Here is an 11,507-nt window from a genome sequence, read left to right on the forward strand (position 1 = left end):
CTTCCTGACGAAGCCTGACCTACAGGGGAAACGCGTTGAAGGGACATACAGAGGAATCGAACTCCAGATTGTCTTCAAGGCACCACAGTCGGAGTAGAGTCTGCCGGCAGACGTTATCGATTTTTTTGGTCAGTGAGTGTCTGGACTCAAGGTAAATCCTTTTTATTCTCCAAGACCTTGACGGCAACTTCCATATAGCTGTCACCCTGATTACAGGACATTTCATTCAGTTGGATGTCATACTGGACTACCTACCATACCACTTGTATTGATAACAGGTGCTGAATTGGGCCCCAGAGGACTTTTATGTTTCATGTTTGTATGTCTGGTCAGTGTATACCGGTACTAGGCGGCACTTCTCTTTAGCCTTTTTATATCTTTCTTGAATGTACATGATTTATTGCTTCTGAATATCATGCTTTTGTGTTAATAATAAACACATTTTTACTTCACCACAGAGTGGCTATATATTTTCTCTTTTGTTATTAAGCAGTTGGGTTGTGCACTAATATCCAATTCTTTCATCTTCTTATTTTCTTACATTAAGGCAGGCATGTCCAAACTGTGGTCCTCCAGCTGTTTATTATTTATTATTTATTTATTTGCAGTTTCTTATATAGCGCAGCAGATTCCGTTGCGCTTTACAATAGTAGACAGTGATAAAACAAACTGGGTAACAGACAGACTTGGAGGTTAGAGGGCCCTGCTGCAAGCTTACAATCTATTAGGTATATAGGAGGGAAACACAAGGACAGGCATCAGTAATAGCATAGCAGTCCCACCAAGTTACAAGTCCAGAAGGGAAGCTATATAATACATAAGTGCCTCAGAGGGTTATGCGTGTAGAACTTAAATATGATAGGCTTGCCTGAAGAGGTGAGTTTTCAGGGAACGCTTGAAAGTTTGGAGGCTAGCGGAGAGTCTAATTGTGCATGGAAGGGCATTCCATAGGATGGGAGCAGCCCAATGAAAGTCCTGTAATAGTGAATGGGAGCTAGTGATCCGCTCAGATGAGAGACGCAAATCTTGTGCAGAGCGGAGTGGTCGAGATGGGAGATATTTTGTGATAAGTGCAGAGATATATGCTGGTGCAGTATGGTTAATAGCTTTATATGCAAGTAGAAGTGTTTTATATTGAATACGGTAATATACAGGCAACCAATGGAGGGACTGGCAGAGCGGATCAGCAGACGATGAGCGTCTTGCAAGGAAGATCAGCCTAGCAGCAGCATTTAAAATGGATTGCAGTGGTGAGAGTCTGTTCTTGGGATGACCAGTTAGGAGACTATTGCAATAATCAATGCGGGATATAATGAGTGCATGGATAAGAGATTTAGTAGTGTCTTGTGTGAGATACGGTCGTATTTTGGATATGTTTTTTAGATGCATGTAACATGATTTGGAGACAGATTGAATGTGGGGAACAAAGGACAGGTCAGAGTCGAGGGTGACCCCTAAGCAACGAGCTTGTGGGGAAGGGTAGATTTTCGAGTTGTCAACAGTGATGGAGATATCAGGATGGTAACTGTTCTTAGTTGGCGGGAATATAAGTAATTCAGTTTTGGAAATATTGAGTTTGAGTTGGCGAGAAGACATCCAAAATGAGATGGCAGAGAGACATTCAGAGACTCGGCCCAAAACCACTGGTGATAACTCTGGGGTTGATAGATAGATTTGAGTATCATCCGCATATAAGTGATACTGAAATCCGAAAGAGCTGATTAGTTTGCCAAGCGAGGAGGTATAGATTGAGAAAAGCAGAGGACCTAAGACTGAGCCTTGCGGAACTCCGACTGACAGAGGTAGTGAAGAGGAAGTGGAGTCAGAGAAGCGAACAGTGAAAGAGCGATCAGATAGGTAAGATGTGAACCAGGAAAGGGCTGTATCATTAAGACCAAGGGAGTGTAGTGTTTGTAAAAGGAGAGTGTGATCCACAGTGTCAAATGCAGCAGAAAGATCTAGAAGAATAAGCAGTGAGTAATGGCCTTTAGACTTAGCTGTTACCAGATCATTCACCACTTTAGTCAGTGCTGTTTCAGTGGAGTGTTGAGAGCGAAAGCCTGACTGAAGCGGGTCTAATAGGGTGTTGGAGTTAAGAAAGTTTGTTAGGCGAGAGTAGACAAGTCTCTCGAGTAGCTTGGAGAAGCATGGGAGCTGAGAGATAGGACGATAGTTAGAGAGAGAGTTAGGGTCAGAATTGTGTTTTTTCAGAATGGGAGTAATCGCTGCATGTTTGAGCAGAGACGGAAAAGTACCAGTAGCAAGAGAGAGATTGCAGATTTTAGTTAAGGTTGGAATAAGCACAGGAGATAGATTTTTAATGACTTGTGCAGGTATAGGATCAAGAGGAGAGGTAGTAGAGTAGGAGGATAAGAAGAGTGCGGATACTTCCTTTTCGTTTGTGGGCTCAAACGAAGAGAAAGTGCCAGAGGGTTCAGGTGTGGCAGAAAGAGGGTTAGAGATTGTGGAGCATACCATTTCATCTCGGATGTTATCAATCTTGTCCTTAAAGTAGGAGGCAAGTTCTTGTGCACTGATGGTAGCCGGTGGGGGAGGAGGGGGAGGGTACAGAAGAGACTTAAATGTGTTAAAAAGTCGCTTAGGGTTGGTGGCATGAGAAGAGATGAGAGATTGGTAGTATGTTTGTTTGGCCGTGTCCAAAGCCTTGCAGTAGGAGTGGTAGCTAGTCTTATATGTGAGGAAATCAGTAATATTACGAGATTTACGCCATTGGCGTTCAACTTTACGTGACTGATTTCGTAGTTGTCTTGTTGTGTTGTAGTGCCACGGTTGGCATCTAAGCCTACGTGGGGTATAATGGGTAGCTGGAGCCACTTCATCAAGGGCTGTTTCAAGAGTCTGGTAGAGGTGGGAAACAGCAGAGTCAGGAGAGGTAAATGTAGAAATTAGTGAGAGCTGTTGTTGCAGGGAGGTGGAAAGTTGTGGAAAATTAATAGCATTAGTATTTCTGCGGGTTAGAGTAGGCTTGCATGATTTCTGTGTCAGTGAGCTTGAGGTAATGGAGGAGAGTGAGAGAGTAATGAGATTGTGATCAGAGAGAGGGAAGGGAGTGTTAGTAAAATCAGAGACTGAGCACAGCCTGGTGAAAACGAGGTCAAGGCAGTGGCCTTCCTCGTGAGTAGCGGCGTCGGACCACTGGGAGAGGCCAAGAGAGGAAGTTAGAGAGAGGAGTTTGGAGGCATGCAGAGATGGTGGACTGTCAATAGCAATGTTGAAGTCACCCAGGATGATAGTGGAGATGTCAGAGGATAAGAAATGGGGGAGCCATGCAGAGAAATCTTCCAGAAATTTAGATTTGGGAAGCCCAGGTGGGCGATAGATAGCAGCAACACGCAGAGAGAAAGGGGAAAAAATCCTAATGGAGTGTACTTCAAATGATGTAAATGTGAGTGAAGGAATTGGTGGGAGAACTGAGTATGTGAAGGCTTGTGACAGTAATATACCAACTCCAGCTGTTGTGAAACTACACATCCCAGCATGCCTTGCCATAGTTGTAGCATCCCTAATAGCAAAACTGTGGCAAAGCATGATGAGACTTGTAGTTTCACAACAGCTGGAGGGCCGTAGTTTGGACATGCCTGCATTAAAGTGTTATTGTAGTACACCTTAGGAAATTCTGCAGCAGAATATATGAATAACGTAATGTCTGCAATAGGCATGGAGTGGGTTAAACATCCAAGACTGTTGTGTGACCTAGGGAAGCATGTGACTCGGTGGTCCAATAAGGACTTAGGGAAGGGCAGTGTTAGCTGGGATATCAGGGCAGGAAAGGGAGGAGTATTTCTCTCTTTCCTGAAAGTTTTCTGGTGAGTGGACCTGTGCCCCTGAGCTCCCCAGTTAGTGTATAACTGTATTCAGTTGAGTGCTGATACATTGCTTTGCTGCCTCAGTAGTGCTTTCCCTGACTATTACCATGCCATGCATACCTCCCAATTTCTGAAGATTGCAAATAGGGACTCTCACAGAGCCCACAAGGGGCGTGACCTATGCTAATTAGGTCACGGTGTATGCTAATTAGGTCACATTATATGCTAATAAGGTCGCAGTATATGCTAATTAGGTCGCAGCATATGCTAATTAGCCACGATTAGGCCCCCCCACCCCTCTGCGATGCTGAGTAGATGCTGTGCAAAGTCAAGGAGGCCTAAACAGACGCTGTGGCATCATCCCTGTCTCTGGTCCCCGTTCGCGGATGGGCTTGTGGTAGACGCCCGGCTGCAGGTGAAGCCTTGGAGGCTCCTGCGCTGCGGCCTGCTTCCGGCCTCAGGCCCCGGGGCGGCTAGAGCCAAGGGGCGGGACGCTGTGGGGCAGCAAGGCCCGGTGTTTTAGGTGAGCGCTACAGTAGCTGCGAACATTAGGGGTCGGGCAGCGTGGGCCAGGTTAGTGCGGGCAGCATTTACATGCCCTCATCGGCCCGCTGTGAGGCGCTGCCGCCTAGGGGACATACTACTGCACGGGCTTCTGGGCGGTGGAGTCAGGGGGGATGGCAGGCTTCCACCGGTGGGGTGCGCTCTGGATCCGTGGCAGGGTCTGGGGGTGCAACCACGGCTGGAGTCTCCACTACCTCCTTTGACCCCTCTCTGCTGTCCGCAGCAGTGTCCTCTGTTGCTGGGGCTCTGTTGCCCATTGTTAATACTCTGCCCCGGGAGACGGTGGGGTCCCAGACAGTTAGAGGATTGGTCTCAGGGGGCACAAAGGAGGCCCATTCCAGGGTGCTCAGAATTCTTGCAGGCTTTCAGGGATATGGGGTCAGCTGTTGCCATGATGGAGAGGGAGACACTCTGAGGTGATGGTTCTGCACAGAGCCGCATACGTGACCGAGGCCTACGGTCCTCGGGGTCCCCCCCCCCTTTTGCATGTTCCCACAGATGTTGAGGCACAGCTGGACTACAGCGAAGAGGATTCGTTCGCTGCTGGCAAAGTCGGGGAGGACGATGCAGATGATGACACATGGGCTGCTCAGCCTGAATCTTCAGACGTCAAGTTCCCACGGATTTTCGGGCAGTGGAGTCGGCTATGGAAGCGGGCATGGATAGTGATGCTGATGTTGGTACATGGGCGGCGCGGCCTGGATTTTCAGGTGAGGGGGCTGAGCCTGTGTCGGACGGCTTATCTGGCATTTCTCACTCGTCGTCCGTCCCCCCCCTTTTTTTTTCTCCCTTCTGGGGGGGGGGGTGTGGGTTTGACATTGGTTGGGCTCTGCGAATGCACAGCAGTCCTTCAGGTATTGAGGCATTTAGTGAGAGCCGTAGGGGGTAAATTTAGAAGGATGACTTTATGTACTTGTTCAGCCTAACCGACGAGTCCAAGTAAGCCTCCCAGGCTCGGTGTTTCTATGTCTCAATTAGATCAGCCTCAACCCCTAGATCAGTGGTTCCCAAACTATGGGCCTAGGCTCCCTGGGGTGCCTCAGGACACTGGCAGGGGTGCCTCGGGTTGGTGGTCCGGGACCAATTCAAACTATTTAAGTTTAATTATTTCTGGACCAAACCAATGCGGGTGGCTGCCAATCATAAAATGTGTACAATCGGAAGCAAATCCTGCCCTTTACCACATAACTGACCCTAAGAAAAATATATCAACAGAATCTACTTGATTTGATATATTTTTGGGGCCTGGGGGTGCCTTGGAAAAATTCTGATACTCTAGGGTGTCGCAATAAGAAAAAGATTGGGAACCCCTGCCCCAGATACAGCGTTCCTAATAAAGTAGTTCAGCTCAGGGACCATCCTTCTCCAGGGTATTTCTCCAGAAGGGTGTGATTATTACTGCAGAATAAATAGATTACATAACATGGCGGTGGAAGCGCAGTACCAGCTAATGAGTTATTTAGGAGCATCAGCCTCTAAAGCTCGGATTAGCTGTATTCTAAGGTACAAGACCTGTCATTTGCTTTGCAATGCTAAAATTACGATGAGTTAGGGAAAGGTGACATGATTGGCGGCAGAACACATCAGGTAAGCGCATGGGCAACGCTGTGTTCTCGCACAGTAATATTCCCTTATAAAAATTTCCAGCGCTCCAGGCTATGCTACGGACGCCTATCTGGATTAGGGGTCGTTCAAATCAAAATATTTGCTTCTCGAATGTGTCACAAGCAGCAAAATAAAGAGAGGCAAAATCTCTAGCATTGCAGTAATAATCATTATTTTCGATAATAATATTCCACAATAATACTTCTAAAATTTATTGGATGCCAAGAACGAAATGAGTTTTGGTGGGCATATGTGTCCAGGTGAATTAAAATATAGACTTTAAGTTCAAGGCAGCAATCTATGGGTGCATACGTCCCCTGTAACGCACTATGTAGTATGGGAACAATGTACATCACCACTACCAATTAAATAGCAGCAATGCCATGAATAAATAAATCAGGATTATAACACCTTTAGCCTGTTATTCACTAGCCTTAGCGAACGGATCTGCTGTGGAGAGGCGAGGAATACTTCATCGTCAAGTGTTGCCGATGGGGTGTTCCATTTCTCGCGCATAATTTAAGGGGTTACACACCTTTACACTGGGGCGTTGAAGTGTCCCCGTGTCAGGGCTGGATCTCTCACTACCTTTAGGAATTGCTTTTTGTTGGCCCTGCTTATTCTGAACGCTGCGCTAGGCTCCTGGGTGGTTTCCGTTCGCTATTCGGACATTTTGATGTGCTAATTGCTGAGGTTGGAATGGAGGAGCGGTTACTTACCTGTCCTTTCTGGGAATCCAGATTGCCGCTTTGTATGACCTCTGTTACCTGAAGTCATTTGTACCCATGGGTCACTTGTCTGCCGCTCACTAATAAGGGCCGCTGCGGGCGTGGCCAGATCCCATCATCTGGTTCGCTTGTCTACCATAATTGGGCAGGATGGGATCTGGCTGGCTCTAGTAGTTGTCAATGCAGTGTCTTATCTGGTAGTGCTTTCTAGGACCCGCGCTGCGTTTTTTGCTGGCATCAGATATCTGACTAGTCCCCGAGGTTCGGGGGTTTAAGATTAGGCGGTCATGATGGATCTGACAGCTGGGGGCGGAAGTGTGTCCTTGGTTCCTGTGGTGCCCTAGGTCATCCTCCCAGTGGCCTTGGCAAACATTTATACACTGGTCAGGCTTTCCTTTGCAGGCTCTGGCTCCTGCAGTTTGGTGGCTCTCTGATGACCTGATGTCAGTTTGCTGGGTCGAGGTGGCGTTGTCCAGCGAGTTTCCATTGGGAATTTGGAATCCATTCCCACTGCCACGGGGGCTGCCACGTCGGCTATAGCCGCTCAATTGGCCTTGTCGAGCTTTAAATCGCTAGGAAGATGGCGCTCCGCAATTTAAATAGTACATTAGGCCTCACCTACTGCGCTGTAGGTCCTTGCGCTTTGTATGTATGTTGTTGATTGAGGTCATTTGTTTATTCCCCCATCCTTGTCCATCCTACTCGGGGATTAGCTACGCTCTGCTGTTGGGCCAGCGTCCGGAGTTTTCTCGCTTTTTGCCTGAACTGACGGACTGAATTTGATCACTCTGATTCGGCTATAGTCTCAATTAAGAGTCCCTCAGCAGGTCCAGTCGTTTTTTCTCCGGCCGAGTACACCCGTTTTTTCCTTATACCCTTCCATTACCTTGCCCTCCCCCTGTTTGTCTCTTTCCATCTTTGTTTCCTGGTATGGCTTCAATTGGTATTGGAGCATGTCTTAAGCACCTAAAATTGTGCTTCAACAGAACAAATTTATTTTCTTTTTTGGCAGAACCTCCTATTATACTTAGGTCAACCCTTTAATATAAATACTACTAGTCTCCTCTTATAGCTTCTCCTTTAGAGGTATGGGGAAGGATAGGCTCAGAGTGTGCATAGTTGAACATTCATTTGTGTATTGGGCAGCCGGCTGGGCCTCATCTGGGGGTAGGCCGGTTTGCGAATTCAATGTTAGTCTGGTGGCTTGGAGTTTGAGGGCCGTACTGGCTTGAGTTTAGAGGCGTTCCTTGAGGTGAACGTCCGCCAGTGTCTGAGGTCTTTGGTACTTCAGCTGGAGGCAACAATTTGGGAAAATGTCCTGATTGAAGCTGTCGGCCTTGATCTTGAGTGATCTTGCAGCCATTAATACAGCTTGGTTTTTCTGCACCTTGGTTGGTCTCCAATTGTTTCCCTGACTCCGTTTTGAGAGATGTTAGAAATGGTAAGGCTTCAAATGAGGCTCAGAAGCAGCTATATCGGCGGTGGCACAGTGGGTTCTAGCTGCCAGAGGTGCTGTTGACCCACAGGAGAGGATTAGGTTTTGGTGCCATCAGGTCTTCCTGCCTAACGGGGTGCATTTGGTTAGGGATGGTTCATTAATTTTGGAGGATCTATCTCTGGTTGTAGCTCAGTGCGTTAGGTTGGTGTCCGGGCGGGGATTCTGGGCTCAGAGTCCCCGCTTTGGCGGGAAAGAACGGCAGGTGAATAGAATTAGTTCTTATTCAAATGATGATGCTACGTATATGTTTGCTTTTCGGTGCACTCGCCTCTCATTGGCTTAGGCCTTCGCTCGATCTCCCACTCGGGGGGCAGCGAACCCATCAGATGGGTGGGTAGTCAATGCAGTAGGTCGAGCGGATACCGCTTGTTAGGGTAGGCTTGATTACATATGCAGATTGTGTGGGTGGAGCTTAGTTTATTAGCCGTTCTTTCTGGGCCACCATTAATTAATTATTAATAAATTAATCTAGCTTAAAAGTGCTAAAATAAATCAGCTAACAATTTCTGCCAAACCTAAGTCTCTGAGTCTTTATTTCAGGTTTAGTTTGTAAGTTTTGAAATGTGATGTATACACATGCTAGAGGTCACACACATCAGATGCTAGGATGTTTAATACTGCAGGTTCAGCGCAGTCTTATTCTTATCTCCTTTCTTACCTCATAGCCCACACTGAAATGGTCTGTGAATGCAAACCTTGTGCCATGTTTGAAGCTGAGAAGTGTGTATGTGTGCTTAGTGGCCTTTTATAATTCACACATTTGTGATTTTGATCAGCTGGGGGTTATTTTCAGATTTTTTCCTCATGTGTAAAATTCTAAGATGTGAAATACACTTCCAAATCAAGGTGTATTATTTGGGCATATTTTTATACGATTCGTATGCGTTTACGATTCGTATTTTTTACAAATACGAATTGTTAGTAAATGACTAATGTATTTTGTTTTCATGTTAAAAATAGGCGTATTCTATCAATGATGTATTCATTCGTATTCGTATTCAAAAATACGAATACGCATAAAAAAATCGTATTTTGCTGTACGAATATGAATTTTTTTTAGACGATTTTACCTTAGTAAATTTCCCCTATTACATTAATTTGGCAGCACTGCAGAAATCGCCAGAACAGCTATCATTTTTCCAATAATCTACTTAAAATAATTCACCAGGAATTTGGCTGCCATACTATTTTCCTGAAGGCTTGTGCATGCACAGTAGAATCTGGCACAGTGCAAGTGTCTGCTTGCTTGTCCCTCAGGCTAAAAAGGAATCCTAAATACTCATCTGGTTATGAGCATTACTTGCTGGTAATAAATATATGAAAAAGGAATGGAGAAGTTGTAGCAACAGGGTCTGGAAAACCATAATAGAAAATAGAGATGTGCAGATCTGGATTTACCCGGATCTCCAAACGTGATCTTATTGGCTATATGCTCTCACATGTTTTTGCTTCAAAGCATCTCTCATTTATTTCCCTGCCATCGCCTCTCTTAAAGAGGGCTTTGTACAACCACTAGACTTTTCTCACTAAAATTGCACCAGCCAATGTTACCCAGGCAAATGGGGCAGGTTGGTGTCTCATATAATCACTATTGGCTTATTGTGACCAAGTTGTGGTACTTTAAGCGTTGGTCATCATTAAGAAGTTGGTTATGTTGAATGTAGAGCTCAGAACTGATCCCAAGCAGAGCCAAAACTACAGTAACTGCCTTGTACTGTTCACACCAATAATTGATAATTGTTTTATTGCAAAATGATTTCACATTTTAACACAAATATTATATTAATTATCAGTATTGGCTTACATGTACAAAAATTGCCCCTTTTTATTTATTTTTGTAAGCTTTCACATAAATCACAGAAAAAAACAATGAAACAAGTGTTTATATGTGCAGTGAGCATTGTTTCAAACAGAAGGAGGGGCAAATCTACTCTCTGTCAATTAAAATTGAGTCTGGATGCAAATAGCATATCAGCACCAATTTTATCACTGAAGAACTTTTAGATCAAAAGCAATTACCTTCAATGGCATCTTGTTTTTATGTGTCTACCCTTCATAGCGGTGGCTAGTGGGGCTGCCTAAACCATAATTTACACTGACATCTAATTTCAGCAGATCTGCAAGCAATCTAACTGAAGATGGAGATACTGAGAAAAGAAGAATCTAGCTTTATTCTTGCTGACATAAAGATTTATTATTTTTGCCAACTCTGAAAAAGGAACTGTATAAAAATCAGAATTGTATGTTTTTGTTATTTTGAATATCTAATTTCTTAAATCATATCTTCATTTTAACACAGTCATATCTTTCTTTAGCTAAATGATTAAATGGCTCATATTTATTTGAAACAGAGACAGATGGTGTCAGATTCCAAATGCTATTTTTTAAACAAATAAGAGGGAAAAAAAACCCCAAATAATATGAAGTCGTTTTGCGAATGATTTTATTTTCTGTATTTGAAAGACCTGGTCAATTGTGTGAAAGTCACAGCATGGAGGAAAATTCATTTTATTAAATGCTTAACCAACTTCAAACTAACAAGCAAATTTTTCTATGAATAATAAAAAAGTTTCAGTTCTGTGTATACATGACCACTTTTTCAAAAAGTACAATAATTACTATGTTATTGTTAGGTTCATTTTTTGTTGGAAATGCAAAGTGTTATTTATATAAGAATTGTGGAAATAGAATATAAAATAAGCTTACACATCACATTTTGTTATATTTATTCAAATGATCATTTCATTTATTCAGTACATATATATTGTATATGATTTTAAGATTATGTTGGCTGATCTCAGATTTTTTTTTAAGGAGACAATCATTTATCAGGCCAGGGCCGAAACTAGGGTTTCCGGCGCCCGGGGCAAGGCAGTCATTTGGTGCCCCCCCCCCCCCCCCCCCCCCAGTGATACTGCTGCGCGACTCCGGCGCGGCGAAATTTTCGGGGGCGTGACCTAATTTGGGGGCGTGGCCTATAATCGCTGCTCTCCCGCGAGGCCACGCCCCCATTTTGCCGCTATGGGGGCATGACCCAGAGGCTCTGTGAGCCTCTAGCCATGCCCCCAGCCCCCTGGCTGCGGGAATAGATGCTGTGCGCATGCGCACAGCGTTTATTCCCCGCTGCTTAGTTAGCAGCTGACAGGGGGGACCGGACCAAATGACGCCTTGTCCCTGGCGCCGGAGACCCCCCCCTTGACGTTGCTCAGGCTGGCTCCTACCCGGTGTGCTGGCAAGTGGCGACGGCGGGGTGGCATCCTCTGCTCAGCGCTGGAGGCGGGAGGG

General features: G+C 45.2%; 1 long non-coding RNA gene across 1 annotated transcript in view; it reads left to right on the forward strand.

The window, feature by feature from the left end:
* LOC146062615 (uncharacterized) overlaps positions 1-10,864 on the forward strand; it is a 151,045-nt gene extending 140,181 nt beyond the window's left edge. Inside the window, exon 3 of the long non-coding RNA XR_014471421.1 lies at positions 10,335-10,864. This is a non-coding gene — a long non-coding RNA (uncharacterized LOC146062615). The remainder of the gene's footprint in view (positions 1-10,334) is intronic.
* Positions 10,865-11,507: the final 643 nt, after the last annotated feature.

The sequence above is a fragment of the Crinia signifera genome, chromosome 3, assembly GCF_055691185.1.
Source record: "Crinia signifera chromosome 3, ASM5569118v1, whole genome shotgun sequence".
Lineage (NCBI taxonomy): Eukaryota > Metazoa > Chordata > Amphibia > Anura > Myobatrachidae > Crinia > Crinia signifera.